Below are 15950 nucleotides of genomic sequence, written 5' to 3'. Positions count from 1 at the left end.
GAACCACCTCACCCCCGAAAACACCCCTAAATAGGACATAATGACAATATCGAGCTGAAATTAAGACTTTTAATAAAGAAGTCTATCTAACACCCAAACGTTAGTGACCTTAAACCCTGCGAGCGAATTCATAGACCAGTAAAGATCATATGGGATTCAGATAAGGCATTTATATTGTTATGCTTTTGCGATATAGCATGGTATTTCACTAAAAGCTCTTTAATTGACGAAAATAAATATTCAAAGGATAATTTTGTTCCATACAAAGTAAAAGAAGGCGCAGCGGAGCGGGCCCGGTTCAGCTAGTTACATATAATTTTGACAAAACAAATTGATAGTGCTATCATGTTCCAGGTGCTCAATTTCTATTCAAAGTTAACATTTCTTTAGAATGGATTTGGATTTAATTGGAAACCTCCCATACGGGTTTGAAACCAATGGAAAGGGAAAATTACATGGTTTTGATTCTGGAAAGAAGTTTTACAGAATGAATATTATTGGGTTTACTAAATGGGATGTGAAGTGAAGTGTGACTAAACCAGTGAAGGGCACACTAACACTGTTGAAAAGGTCAAACTGTGTTTGTTTAAGTTTCATTAAGAATCAACTAAATGAAATAGGGGTAGTCAAACGAAACCACACGAAGTTGTTTACACTGTCCGTATGCTTATATTCGCATAGAAATTTATGTGCGAATATGTATGCTGCCCATTTATTGACTAATCTGATGAATACATAATGAAATGATGTATTCATGTGAAATTTGGTACAAATTCATGTTTTTTCATACACAAGCCAAGTTCTTGAACGGGCCAAATCGGATAATATTTGGATATAGCTGCCAGATTGACCGATCTCCTGAGCATTTATGACCCCATTTAGCATAAATTTGAAACAATGACTTGTATTATTTGTTGGATAAGTTACAGCGCGAATTATATTTTGATATGGCGATTTTACCAACTTCTCCGAAATATGGAACTATGAGTTGTGGTCAAGGGGTCTAGACCCCTTGTTGAATATGGTTCTGATAGGACCACGGTGGATTATTTGCCATATAGGCATCGCTATTTAAGTTGTTGGGTCCATAAAAAGCATATTTATTACGCAATTAATCCTCAATTTAGAGCAATGGCCCAGATTAGGCGGATCTACCTATTAAAGATCCTTTGCCGTTAAAGGTTTTTTATTTCCCTTTTATTTCGCTTTTGGATTGAACTTCCATATAGATACACCTCTCGACTTAATGTCTTCGGCCTCAGATATATATCCAAGAAAATAAATGAACTTATGTTGGAATACAATATGGAGCATTTGGACTGCAACTCAAGTCATACTTGGGTCCAAGGTAGTGAGCGCTTATTAAAATACCTTCGGTCAAAACACATTGGTGGCAAATGAAACGAGAAGATTCTTTGGTAAACTTGATCCGTCTGTAGGTCAGTTATACCTGAACAACTGTTATACCCAAGATGTAGCAACATAATAAAACTGAATGTAAACTTCTCAAATCCTCGATGCACAATGTGTAACATAAACGAAAATGAAAATTTGCAAAATTTTTTATGTCGATGTCCCGGTTTAAGGGAATTTCGAATTCAATACTTCCAAAAGGTTTCGCTTGATAAGAATGATCTAATTTGCATTTTAAATGGTTTCATAACTGATTGGAAATCCTTAGCAAGCTTTACAAAAATTTGTGTTTAACACAGAGAACAATCGCTGCTCGAGTTCAACTTCTAAACTATAAAAATCAACCACAGAATTATAATATTTCAACAGTAGACTAACGGCCATAGGTCAATGTTATAAGAAATATCAATATGTTATATCCGAGTACCCAAATTTCGACTCGACAGGATTTCATTAGTTTTTACTTGTTTTAAATCCATTTGTTTCATAATAAAAACTCATTAAAATGAATACCTATGTAAACTAATTTTTTATTTAAATAACGATATTTTGCATTCGAGGTGGAACAAAAAAATTATGTTTATTCAACGTTGAAATGCCATATGCCATATATGTCGAAAAAAGACAGTTGTTTATTGGCTGGTGGCAACATTTATTCATTTTTCTTCAAAGACGTGGGTGCTCAATTTGAACGAGAGCAGCGGGAAACATTTACATGAAGTTATTGTTGAAAAGTAAATGGCAAAGACCAAATAATCGATTCCAAAAAAAATGTTGAATACATTATGAAAATTTGACGACCGTATTCCGGAAACTTAATGAAGCCTTAATGACAGTTCTATAAAGAAAATCTGTCAAAGAAACCTTTTTCAAATTTACGTTAAGTTTTGTAAGTGTTTTATAAGAGTTGAAAAAAAGTATGCTTAAAAAACACCCTTTATTACATTTTCTATTGTTTATTTTTCGTAATACATAGTAGGGTATGTATGATTCGTTATTGCCTAAATCAAGCTTTCCACACTTATTTAATTGCTGTTATTACTAACAACTCGGTCAGTCACAGCGATGGGTGTGAGACGGTATTGGTGTGAGTACAACAATCAAGCCAAGTGAGCGGTTGCTTTTGTTTTCAACTAGACAAGTAAATACAAAAGCCGTACGTTGCCACTGTTTACTCATGTACATCGTAGTAGAAAATGCCCCAAAAGACACAACACACACAAACGACCAGCACAATACAATACAATACAATATGGCAATAAAGAAAACAACAACAAAGCTTCGGTAGTAGAGTAGGTCGTTCTGTGCGCGTTGCTGTTCGCTTCTGAATGAAAGGGGAGCTCAGCTAGATTTTCGCAAACCTACAACTAGTTAGTGTGCTTTAATGCCTAGACTACGATAGTTGTCGATTTTATTTAACGGTCGTTAAGCTACGGTTTTACGTCTTTTAGTTTGCTCTGTGAGTTTGAAGTGTTGTGAATGAAAGGCATAAACGAAGAAGACGAATATTACTAAATAAATAAACAAAACAACTTATTTCAAGTGTCATTGTCGTGGCGTTTCATTTTGGTGGCATTTAAATGAAGAAACAACATCATTTGAAGCTGTAAATACAATTTTATTGTGCTTAACTTTTGAAAAATACCTACAATACGGTAAAAAAAAAATCTGTGAGCTTGTAGTGACTGACCAAGCAAGTTTAGCTCTGAAAATACATATTAAAGCAACAATATCACAACAACAATAGAAAAAACTAAACAACTAACTTTACGATCGTCCATTTCTGGTATAAAACTACAACTGCTGCTGAACAACAACAGCTGCAACAACAATATTCTTCATCCATCCGTTGGCTCTAAGCGATAAATAGAACCAAAAACAACGCATCGTGCGGCACTTCGTCATTAGACTCAAACAACAAAAATTATTCATAGTTTGCGTTCATAACACTGGACATTGAGCTTTTAGTGCGAAATTCCAAACTTCAGATAACGAGTGTGAAACAACCACACCACTATAAAAACAGGAGTATACGTCAACCCCCCAACCTCCCCTTTAAGCAGTAAACATTTGGATACAAATCAAGTAAGTGCTCGGGCAAATTGAAAATAGATACAATGAAATATACCCACCAAATTTAAAAAGCAACATACATACATACTTTTGTATTTATTGTTCAAGTATGTGTATGTATGTTTGCATTTACAATAAACACAAAACAAATACCTACAACAATCTGCTCATAATTCAATGATTTACTGCATAATAGTTGAGTGACAAATTAAATAGGCGCATTCATGCTGGCATAAGTTGAATTCGAAAGATCATCTTTGTTCAGTTGAAAAATAAGGGTAAAAACAAAGAAAACAAAATAGCGCCAAGTTCGGCTTGGTCGAACCTTGGGTAACCACCACCATGGATTCTGCATACAACATATACAAATAGTTCACACTGACGAACTGATGTGGATTATTTAAAAGAAGTAGAGAGCTCTAAGTTCGTTCGGGCCGAATCAAGGGAACCCACCTCCATGGATTCCGCTAAAAATGTATACACAAGAACTTAGTCGAAGGGAATCGATCTCCCGATTTAAGGTCTCAGGCTAATAAAAACCGCATTAATTGTCCGATTTCGTTGTCATTTAACACAGTGAGCTGTGTTCGGCCCTTCGAGGTTCGTGTCGAGTATAGCTTACATCAGATCTTTTTTGGGTACAGCACCTATATACAACGAGATCCCTATTTATGGTCTTTCTCCAACAAATATCGTATTTATTACCCGATTTTGCTGAAATTAAGTAAAGTGAGCTATGTTAAACCCCTACACATATAGTCCAGATCGGATCATATTTGGATATAGCTGCTTTATACATTGATCTCCTGATTAAGGTCTTAAACTCATATAAGACTCATTTGAATTGTGGCGACTTTGGTCCAGTTCGGACCATATTTCGATATAGCTGCTATAGGCTTAGAATCGTTTATTTTTCAACCGGAACCTTCAAGGAACTGTTGTTTTTATGCACCCGAGGTGTTGGATACCCAAAGTTCTATACCGCTATATCGATGTGGTCTCCGCATCGAAAATAGACATATGTAGATCGAATTTGTTCTTCAATTAAAGATTTATTTCTAAATTTAAAAAAGGGGTTAAAGTTTTCTTAAGAAATAACGGTTACATCCAATTTTTTTAATTTCAAAAATTACCTCAGAACTTCAGAAAAAAAATTTTCATCGGTGGTTATTGCTGAAGACATTTGTGAGGAACTATGTCATTTGAAAAAATGATATGGCTTACATTACTTTAATTGGCTATGACAGAATATTTGTTTGACTAGCCGAACGTACAATAGCGTTCCAAGCGCCTCGATCTTCTGCGCTCGTTTTATAACTTCTGACACTCACACAATGCTCGTCCGTCCGTCTGTCGAAATCACGATAGCGGTCGAACGCGCTAAACTAGCCGCTTGACATTTTGGACAGATACTTAATATTGATGTAGGGGATTTCAAATGGGCTATATCGGTTCAGATTTGGATATAGCTCCCATATAAACCGATCACCCGATTTGACTTCTTGAGTCCCTGGAAGCCTCAATTTTCATCCGATTTGGCTGAAATTGTGCACATAGTGTTTTGCTGTGACTGTGACTCAAACAACTGTGCCAAGTTCGGTCTTAATCGGTCAAGAACCTGCTGAACCTGACTCCAAGCACTGCCTCGTCTGCTTTCACAAATACCAATGCCTCAGAACCAAATAATAACAAGGGTAGTATCAGTGTCTTGTATAGTGTAATCTTCGTCTGTCGAGAGGTGGCCTTGTTTCTAAACTGCTTACTTAATTCAAAGTAGCATCTGTTTGTCAGTATTATTTTTCGCACTATTTCAAAACTGTTGTCATTCGTTCATGCTGACTATCTGAAAGTTGTGGTTCCCAACTTTCTCCATTTTCATTATCTGATCGGTTGTACCAGGCGTTTTGTGAGTTGAAACCACCCATTTCGTCCAACCTCCATTTATAGCCAGACTTATTTTCACTGACACTCTTTCGATTTTTTCAAAGGCTGCAGTTACTATTTCCACTGACATACCTATGGTCACATTTTGGCTAAAACTTTTTTAAAAAAGGGTTTTTATTTCATTTTTCTGTTCTTAATGGAAACAAAAACTCTGTTGGTTTCGGCTGGGAAAAAATCCAACGATCCTCTTCCGGGGACATTAATCATTGCTCGGTTGTAATTTCTTGTAACCCGTCTACAGTCGTCATTTGCAGTTTATTATTCAAGAACAGTTTTACTACAATCATTCAAACTGATTAGAAATTGACAAAAGGTAGACTGCAATAATTTTATTTGTAGACGTAGAAGCAATTTTTTTCGCCCCATCACCTTTGGAATAACTTGATAACTGTCTGCCGCCAGCAGCAATATTTCTTAGGGGAATCTTCAAGTCAATGAACTTGATCGCTTTGCAATATGTATAAGTTATTAATACAAAAATACGTGAATACCCCTAATGTATTAACATTTCCATTCAGCTATTATTAACATACTTCGATTTAGTATCGATTATTATTCATTTGCGATTTTTCACTTAGTATTCAAGCAAAGAATCACATAGTATTTACTTATGAATTTTTGGAAGTACTTATTGTTGTTAATAATAGCAATATATGCGCACTATTGAATCGAATAAAAAATTAAAGTGAAGCAAAGCGAAGCGTAAGAACACGCCAAGTCTCATAAAAATTTGATGAAACTTGAAAGGCCTTCACACAAAGTATTTTTTTGTGTATCTAAATAAATTTTATAAATATCATATGATTAATTAGCATAGGAAAAAATCAATAACAAGCATTTGATTTTAAGATCCCAGCTGAAACTTTACCTTTGGTTCCATGCTTCAAAGTAATTTGGCAAAACTGAGACACTTGACGATAAGAATTGCAAAAATACCACCCACTTAAACAATCTTATCTTGTGTGAATTTTTCATATAAAAAAGGCGAAAAAAGATTATTATGAATATTTCAAGAAACCCCACAAGCATATGGGCTGCAATTACGTGAGTCAGTCTAAAAATAAAGCTGGCATTGGAACACGTATTGATGGCATGTCATTCACTTGACATATGCATTTCACTGTAGCTAAATGTGGCAATTGATAAATTGTATACTGGCCTAATGAAATGCAAAGCCTCTTAGTAACTGGGCAAAGAATTGCGTGGTTTTGGTCACACAGAATGTTAAAGGTGCCTAAAGAAAATGTTTTAAGGGGTACAGAATATAGAAGTAGTTCTTTTCACCAGGAAATACAAATTACCTGCAGTGGCATCTGTATCCTTCGATTTACAGAAAGCGCAAAATACCTGGGTATTTTGGTGGACAGGAAACTGAACTTCAAATCCAACATTTTGGAAAGGGCAATAAAGGTAACTCTTGCCCTATACACCTGCAAGAGAGCCATTGGAAAAGTTGAGGGTTTAGACCGCGCCTCATGCCCTGGGTATGTACTGCACGTGTCAGACCTATAATGCTATATGGTGTTGTTGTCTCTTGGACGGCGCTTTAAACGTTCACCTACGTTCAATAGTCAACCGGATCCAAAGGATGGCATGTTTGTGCATCACAGCCGCATTGAGGACGACACCATCTGATGCACTGAATTAAATGCTACCTCTAGTTCCTCTGGACATTGTGGCTAGACAAATTGCTGCGGCTACTGCCGTGAGACTAAGAAAGCTTCCTCTTTGTTCATGTGGCGGCTACGGATACTGTGCTATCCTTGATATAATATCCGATGTTCCAGGCAGTGTGGATTACATCCTACCTGAGCCGCTATTTGATAAAATGTACAGTACCACTATTCCTAATAGAACCGATTGGAACTACGATATCCCTGGCTACAGAAGTGACATATACTTCTATGCGGATGGTTCCGAACTAAACGACCAGGTGGGCTTTGGGTTGTACTCAAAAGATCTAGAACTGGTCATATGGAAGAGTTTACCCGACCACTTCAGTGTGTATAAAGCGGAGATCCTTGCAATTAAGGAAGTGGTGGAATGACTAAGATATGATGTCGTAACGACGATTGGCATAAATATATTCTCAGACAGCCATTAAATCCCTGGATAACGTATTTCTGAACACAAAAACAGCCCTCGACTGTCGTACATCTCTGAACGAGATGGCTGAACAGTATGCCTCTAGCGATATGTAAGCTAAGTTTTCAGGATCAGGCCCGAAGCACAACGAATGATAGATGGTCACAAAGAGGGGGCTGTGAGAATTCCAAAACTATGTGGCCTAATCTAGATTTGAAGAGGTCTACCGCTTTGCTGTCATTGGCTATAACAGACATCTCAGCCATTGTGTCCGTCATGACAGGTCACTGACTAATCGGAAAACATGCTGACAGACTGAAGGTTGCCAGCAACAACTTTTGCAGAAGCTGTGAGGTCATCGAAAAGAAGACACTATAGAACACCTTCTGTGCGTATGTCCCGCACTGGCAGTCAGAAGGAGTTCCACTTTAGGTTCTCATTTTTTTGAGAATCTGTCTGATTTAGTGGAAGTGAACGTTCGCAAGTTGTTGGGCTTTTTAAAGCAATCTGGATGGTTCAACGGATCTGGACTTTTATATCACAATGGACGAAAACGTCTAGACTCACTAAGACGGCAGACTGTCACTTAAATCTATCCTAACCATACTAAGTATGATCTGAATCGGTCTATATAGCTTCCATAAAAACTGATCTCCTGATTGAACTCTTAATCCAAGTCAAGAATGTCTCAAAAAACCAACAGCCTTTTTTTGATACACATACCCAAATTTTTTTCCAAATCAGGAAGAATTTCTGTGTAAAACCCAAACTGCATGGATTTATTATCTTTACAGATCACAGATGTTGGGTACTATGTAGACGGGCCGTAGGCTCGAATTCGGGCCTGAATGAGGACCACGTCCAATAGGGCATTGGAGACTATTCTAGATATCCGACCCATTAACAAACAGATTAAGTGTGAGGCAGCCACTGCGGCTATGAGACTTAAGGCGATGGGAGAATGGATTGAGGATGGGAGCAGCTCATACCATCGCGACATAATCGAGGCGACGATAGCAAACCTGGAAGGAAGGGAAGAGGTTTCCGATCGGATACCTGAGATGAACCTTGAAGTGGAGTGCGAGGCACTGCTGCCATCGACACAGTCTTGAATTGACGGAACCCTAGTATTGCCATCTAGAAGGTCATGTTACACGGATGGATCAAAGCTAGAGGACAGAGGGGGCCTAGGGGTTTACATTGAGGACCCAGGGACTCAAATCTGTTTTAGACTGCCTGACCACAATACCGTCCTGCAGGGGAGATCCGGACGATCACGGAATGCGTGTGGTGGAGTGGTGCTAACGCGAGGAAGTCGAGTGTGAACATCTTTACCGACAGTAAAATTGCCATAAGGTCACGAACCGTCTTGCAGTGTAAAAAGGAGATTAACGCCTTCTCTGAGAATGGCAAAATCCGCATCGTTTGGGTACCGGGCCATAACGGAGTAAGGGGAAATTAAAGGGTAGACGATTTGACGGTGAAGGCCAGAGGACTGCCATCAATAAACTTGGTTAACCCGAAGCCTTTCGGGTCGACGCAGTTCGCGTTAAGGGAGTGGGCGACGAATGCGCATGTAACATTGTGGAAAAGCGAAACGATCGGTAGGACGACGAAAATCCTATGGGAAGATCCAGATCGTGAGAAGAAGAGGGTATTACTGTAAGGAAGCATGAAAGAGGTCAGTATAGCTATTGGTATCATAACGGGACACATAGGACTACGAGCTCACTTATGTAAATTGGTGCGGCAAGTAATAGTATGTGTAGAGCAAGCGGGGAAGATGATAAGACGTTGGAGCATTTCCTTCTAACTAACAGATAGCGGCACTTAGGTGGAGACACAATACCTGACATGAACCAACTTAGGGGAGTGGTATTGAAAACAATTAAGGATTTTGTAAGTAGCACGGAATTCCTAATTTAAAATTTTCTTTTTAGAGGTTACTTTATAGCCGATTTCTGGCTTAGGTGTATGTCCATAGTGACATGGGGCGGATTAATATCTGCACCCTCTTTTCAACTTAACCTATTACCTTTACAAATATTCTAGTCAGAGGATGATTTCAAAGTATTTATCTAAAATCTGTACACTGCAAACTAACGTGGAGTGTCCAGAACGTCAAACCCCTCTAATAACAACTAGCTATAATTCATATAACTTTGAGTTCGTACAATGGAATAATTATTCAATATGTAATTAATTCACTTATTGATGAATGAAATAATTAATTCGCTTATTAAATAACATCTTAAAAATAAAACCTTGATTTGTTCTACCCATAACAGTTATTTTGCAGATGTTTAGCATATCAACAATTCAATGATGAATATAAGCAAACACTCACTCTATTGTAAAATTACCGAACAATTTATTCAGTAGATCTGCTAAACACTTCCTCTTCCTCATTTATTTCCAAATAACAGACACCTCCATTTGAGATACAATTCAATAACCTCATCACTACCGCAAATAATAGATAATCTATTTGTTTCACAGAATGGGCATTACGACATCACGTGTTATTTTTTATATTTTCTCAATGCGATTGATCATTGTTGTTGTGCATAAAACAAAAAGATTGTAATCAAGACTATCTGCAGACTAACTGCAAAGGAATAAAAAAAGGTCTATACCTATTAATCGTTGTTAACTGTCTAGACTAGATTTTATTTCAAATCTATTATCTGTGGAGGTTTTTTTTGTTTGTTTTAAAATAAGACAAAAAAAGAACTGTTTATAATTGCATGTTTTTGCAAACAGCAAAACACCTTCCATATGTCATTTGAATATTTTCAAAATAAACACAACTGCAAATCTCATAATGGGGCGATACAAAAGCCATATATCTATGACGAAGGTGTGAATTTCTGTTAGGAAAATATAGAAGCATGCTTTGCCATTCACAAAAATAATGCCATACTTTTTTAATTGTGTTTCAAATACAAATACATATGTTGGTATTAATCAACAACAAACCGGAAATCGAATGTAACGGCATTATTTGTCTTTTGAAAGTCTATTGAACTGTGAATGAATTGTTGTATGTATGCGAACGATGATCATGACTAGAATACTTTGAACTTTTTGTTTTGCTCTGGACAACGCCAATTTAAAGACTATTTTTAGAGCACATCTTACGTATGCCCATCTCATGTGTTTTTTAATGCATATTATAAGACACTTTAGATATGGGTGGGTGGGTGTGCTGCTTGTCTTTCTACCATAGAAGACAACGAACGATCTTAATTCAAAATCACAATCACATTGAGTGAATGAACATTGCCATTGGCAATAATGAGTGTTCGTATGCTTGTATAACCCTAAAACGATCAATTTTGCGTGGATATTGCCAAAAACGTCCAAGTGGCGGTTTCCCCCAAATCACTGTTGGTCTGGATGATTTCATGCCATTAATTAAATATCTATCAGGCTTGTTCTATTGCGTTTTTTTGTTTGTTTTGTTTTAGATAAAATTTTTCAATTTGCTTTTGATTTATGGCGCATTCAATTTAAAACCTGTTTTTGTGTGGCTGAAAGATTAAATTTAGAATTTTGGCAACCTTATAGAATGTTTAAAAAAACATAATTTGTTTATTTATTTGCAGCAGTCAAAGCAGCTGGATAAGTTTGAAAACATTAACAAGAATACAGCGTAAAAGATTTCTGTGAAAAAATTTGGTAAATAATATTATTGTGCTTGTTGAATATGAGAGGCTATAGTGTTGACAAAGAATAGTGAAGTTATTAAATATAGTGAACATTTTGTATAAAAAGCTAAGTAAGTATATTGACGTCGAAACACAACAATTAGTGCCGGAATAGAATACCGCACAATTCAATCTTCATCCGCAAGCTTTCACTTGCTTAAAGAAAATTCTATACTACACTTAGTAATTTGAATCCAGGAATTCTTAATCTATCAACCAAGCATCCCATGGTTCCTAGATAAGAACAAAACTAAAACCTCCTGGCATCCGAAGGACCTTTAAACTTTGCTGATATATGCAAACACTGTCTGCCGATTTTAAATTACAAATTTGTAGCCTTTGAAGAAGACACTTTTAACATCTAACAAGTAAAAACTCGAGGCTCAAGTAGTTAAGTTCCTAGATCGGTTTATATGACGGTTATGGACCTATTATGGACCGATCTAATACTTAGCACAGTTGTTGAAAGTCATAATGAAATACATCTTGCAAAATTTCAGCAAAATCCGATAGGAATTTTGCCCTCTAGTGGCTCAAGAAATCAAGACTCCAGATCGGTTTTTAAGGCAGCTATATTAAAACATGGACCGATATGACCCATTTACAATCCCAACCGACCTACACTAATAAGAAGTATTTGTGTAAAATTTGAAGCGGCTAGCTTTACTCCTTCGAAAGTTAGCGTGCTTTCGACAGACAGACGGACGGACGGAGAAAGCTAGATCGACTCATAATGTCATGAAGATCAAGAATATATATACTTTATGGGGTCTTAGACGAATATTTCGAGGAGTTACAAACAGAATGACGAAATTAGTATACCCCCATCTTATGGTGGAGGGTATAAAAACCCGAAGAAATTTGTTTACCTGTTATATAATGGCGTTAAGCGAACATTTGACGAAATGGGTTAAGGCATCATAAAACCTTTATTCCTAGTTTGTAATTAAGCATTTTTATGGTGCTGCATTTTATGGATGGCAAAATCCGCATCGTTTGGGTGCCGGGCCATAACGGAGTAAGGGGGAAAGGGCAGACGATTTGGCGGTGAAGGCCAGAGGACTGCTGTCAATAAACTTGCTTAACCCCAAGCAACAGCGAAACGGTCGGTAGGGCGGCGAAGATCCTATGGCGGATCCAGATCGTGAGAAGACGAGGCTATTACAGAAAGGAAGTAAGAAGGAGGTTAGTATAGCTATTGGTATTATAACGGGACACATAGGACTACGTGCTCACATATGTAAAATCGGTGCGGCAAATGATGAGACGTTGGAGCATTTCCTTTGTCATTGCCCGGCTTTCGCGTCTAATAGAGACTGGCACTTAGGTGGGGACACAATACCAGACATGAACCAACTTAGAGGAGTGGTATTGACAACAATTAAGGATTTTGTAAGTAGCACGAAATTCCTAACTTAAAATTTTCTTTTTGGAGGTTTACTTTTTAGAGCGTACAACTGTAATCGGCTTACTGGCTTAGGTGTATGTCCATAGTGGCATGGAGCGGATTAATATCTGCACCCTCTTTTCAACCTAACCTAACCTCCGAAAGCCTGGCAAGGGTGGTATTTATACCCAAGCCCGGCAAGGCAAGTCCGTGTTAAGAGCGTGGGCTACGAATACGAATGTAATACTGTGGAATTTACCAAGATTTACGCCTTCTATGAGGATGGTACGATTCGCATCGTTTGGGTGTCGGGTCATAGCGGAGTAAAGGGGAATGAAAAAGCAGACGATTTGGCAATGAAGGCCAGAGGACTGCTGTCAATAAACTTGGTTAACCCGAAATCGTTCGGGTCGATGCCGTCCGTGTTAAGAGCGTGGGCTACGAATTCGCATGTAATACTGTGGAATAGCGAAACTGTCGGTAGGACGACGAAAATCCTAACCTAATGAATTTGGCCTTTATGGGGATTGTGGCTGTCTCAGCCTACGACTAACCACAAATCCACATCCAAATTCTTAGCTCGTTTCATGGCATCACCTCCAGCCATCGGGAACACCAGTGCGTATACTGCGCCCTTCCTATTATGAGTGTGGACATTTCAGGTGCAGATACGCAAATCATGGTCCTTAAAACGTTTACGTTTTTCGGATGATGGGCTACTAACCCAATGCCGCAACCCATCTTTTAATCGTTCTACAGGTGAACTCGTTTGCCGCTTTGCCCCTGTTAGTAACTTAATGGAATGTTCATGGACAAATTTGTATTAGAGATGAATTTTTCCAATACCATTAACGGATGTTAAAGTTAGCTGAAAGCGTGGGGAGGCCCGAGTTCACATTTGTGATAAGCCTGGATTTTGCCAAGTTAAAACCAATCAGAATCGTTGCTTGGTGTCCAACATCCTCAAGTCTATCCTTAATATTGGACTAAAATTCGGCTTTAGTATGCCGTTGCCTATAAAATATGACCTGGTGTTTTCTATTCATCCCATTAGTGTAAATTCTGATGTTGATTTTGTTTTCTAAGCATATTGTTCTAAAGTAGCAGTAGAAAGGCTTTCGCTTTTCCTAATACGTACTTTATTGTATCCACTAGCTTCAAGTATTAGGTTTTTTCTCTCTAGTTCTTGTTTTACGCAACTTTGAAAATTGTGTTATATTTCACATCGACTGGGAATAGATACTTTCGCATGTTTTTATCGTGAGTATAGTACTTTAACAGCAAATATGTTGCTTTTATCATAATATTGCTAATTTTCGTGGAATGTAAAGTCATGTGCTTTGATAATTCAAATGAAAGAAATTAGTGTCATTGTTATACAGTTTTGCATATGTTAACATATGCCATTATTCACATACACAAATATGAATAAGTATTTTCTTAATACTACTATGTACTATCTGCATATACTAAAGAAAGCCAAGAACATTAACAACAACAATAACACATAAACGATAGCATTTTCTTTGTTGAGTCGCATATTGCGTTTTGTTTTTGTTTTATTCGATTAAATTTAATTAAATTGATTTCATTTTGAACTTTTCATTTTCTTTGCCTTAATTGATTGAACCAAATGGAATCGATTGGAATGAATAATTGATAAAGTATAACAGTATAGCACCACACCACACCACACCACACTCTCTGAACGTGGCGTAAGAATCACTTGTGAAAATATACATTATAATTTATTGATTTCTGCACTAGTTGCTATTGAACCAAATAGGTGAGGGGTAAATTTATTTGCTGTCTATTTATTTCGAAGGCCCAGCTGTCAACATTTGGTGGTATTTCCAGGACAGTTTTGACCAAAGCTGTAAAATAATTATAGTGATTATTTCTATAACACATGAAAACATTGATTGATTGTTAAAATTGGTTGGTTTTTTGGTAAATGCTTGTTAAAGTGGGAATGTCCTAGATGTTCTAGAACAAAACAGCGACCTCCATGGTTGTTCATAGAACTGGGAGAATATGGTAAGGAAAGATTACTCCAGAAAATGGGAGGGCGTCGAGCAGGATAAAGCTGTTAAACATAAGCTTTGTGGGAATTCCTTACATAAGCTTCCCATTTCTTTGTTGATTTGTTTGCTAGGAGGCATAATTCATTTATTTTTCTTATAGTGCTACAATCGACTGTCTTGTCTAAGATTGATTTACAATTTTCAATACAGTACCCATATGGATTTATAATTTTCAGAATCTCAAAATATGGTCATTATTAAACTTATCATTTAGATGTGCATCTATTGCACCTAAAATTATCATCTCATACATCACAGACAGAACCCATTTCCAAGCAAAAATTCACAGTCATACGATTCGTAGACTGCTGAGTAAAGACAAATATGTCTTTGTCCAAATGTTTTTTAAAAATAACAGAAATATTATCAAAAACTAATATTAACAATAATACTAACAACAATTATCAATGATAATACAATAATTAGACAAATAAAGCAACTAGTAAAATTGTGTACAAATGTTCGCTGGGTATTTTATATGTACGTATGTAGAGGCTTTCATAAATTACGATTAGATTTCATTGGTAACATTGTAGACCCCTTGGTGGTTTTTATTGTATGAATTTTCAAGAGCATTGTGTGGATTATTTTCTAGAATTTGCCAACTGTGCCGTCAACTATCAGCCTCTCATAAAGTATGTACATACCTCGTTAGTAAAAAACATAGATGGGTGTGTTAGAATTTAAAAACAAAAACTCCCCCTGGGTTCTTCACTAATTAAATGATAAGGTATAGCCACATATTAGTTTGATAGTCAAATAAAATAAAAACAAAAGTTCTCATCAATGAATCGGATCACCTCGCGCCATTTTTTCTGAGAAATACATGTAGCCTCTACCCATCTCTATGAAATCAATTTATGGTTGTATTTGTAATCATTAAAATCGAATGTTGTAGGATTTTATATTCCATTCAGCAATCCAGTCAAGTTTAGAGTGCATTTTCTTAAACAACTATGTTGTCAAGTGTGTATTGTTGTGTGAATTGTGCAAAATTGAGAATATGCGCGTTACTGGTCTTACTGCTCATGAGGGTAAATTCTATAAATTGTCTGCTGTGGACCCTCGTCTACGAGGGATTTGAACCAATCCACGGCGTAAAAATTGTTATAATACTTCTGAGGGGAAGGGATCCAAACATTTTATGCGGGAAAGCTGAGACCCTTGAGCCTCAACGTCAACCCCGAGAAAACCGAGATCTGTCTATTCACTAGAAAGATGAAAATTGGTGAATACGAGGATTCACGCTTCTTA

General features: G+C 37.0%; 2 protein-coding genes across 2 annotated transcripts in view; both read left to right on the top strand.

Moving 5' to 3' along the window:
• The window catches only part of LOC106082210 (adenosylhomocysteinase-like 2), a 135908-nt gene that overhangs the window by 28282 nt on the left and 91676 nt on the right, over positions 1-15950 (top strand). The window lies entirely within an intron of this gene.
• Positions 2768-15950, top strand: part of LOC106082386 (uncharacterized) — a 28528-nt gene continuing 15345 nt past the window's right edge. Inside the window, exon 1 of the mRNA XM_013244859.2 lies at positions 2768-3498. The gene's annotated coding sequence lies outside the window, so the exon portion shown is untranslated. The remainder of the gene's footprint in view (positions 3499-15950) is intronic.

This window comes from Stomoxys calcitrans, chromosome 2 (assembly GCF_963082655.1).
Source record: "Stomoxys calcitrans chromosome 2, idStoCalc2.1, whole genome shotgun sequence".
NCBI classification, from domain to species: Eukaryota; Metazoa; Arthropoda; class Insecta; order Diptera; family Muscidae; genus Stomoxys; species Stomoxys calcitrans.
The sequence above is the reverse complement of the archived record's forward strand: the minus strand, read 5'-3'. Positions and strand labels throughout refer to the sequence as shown.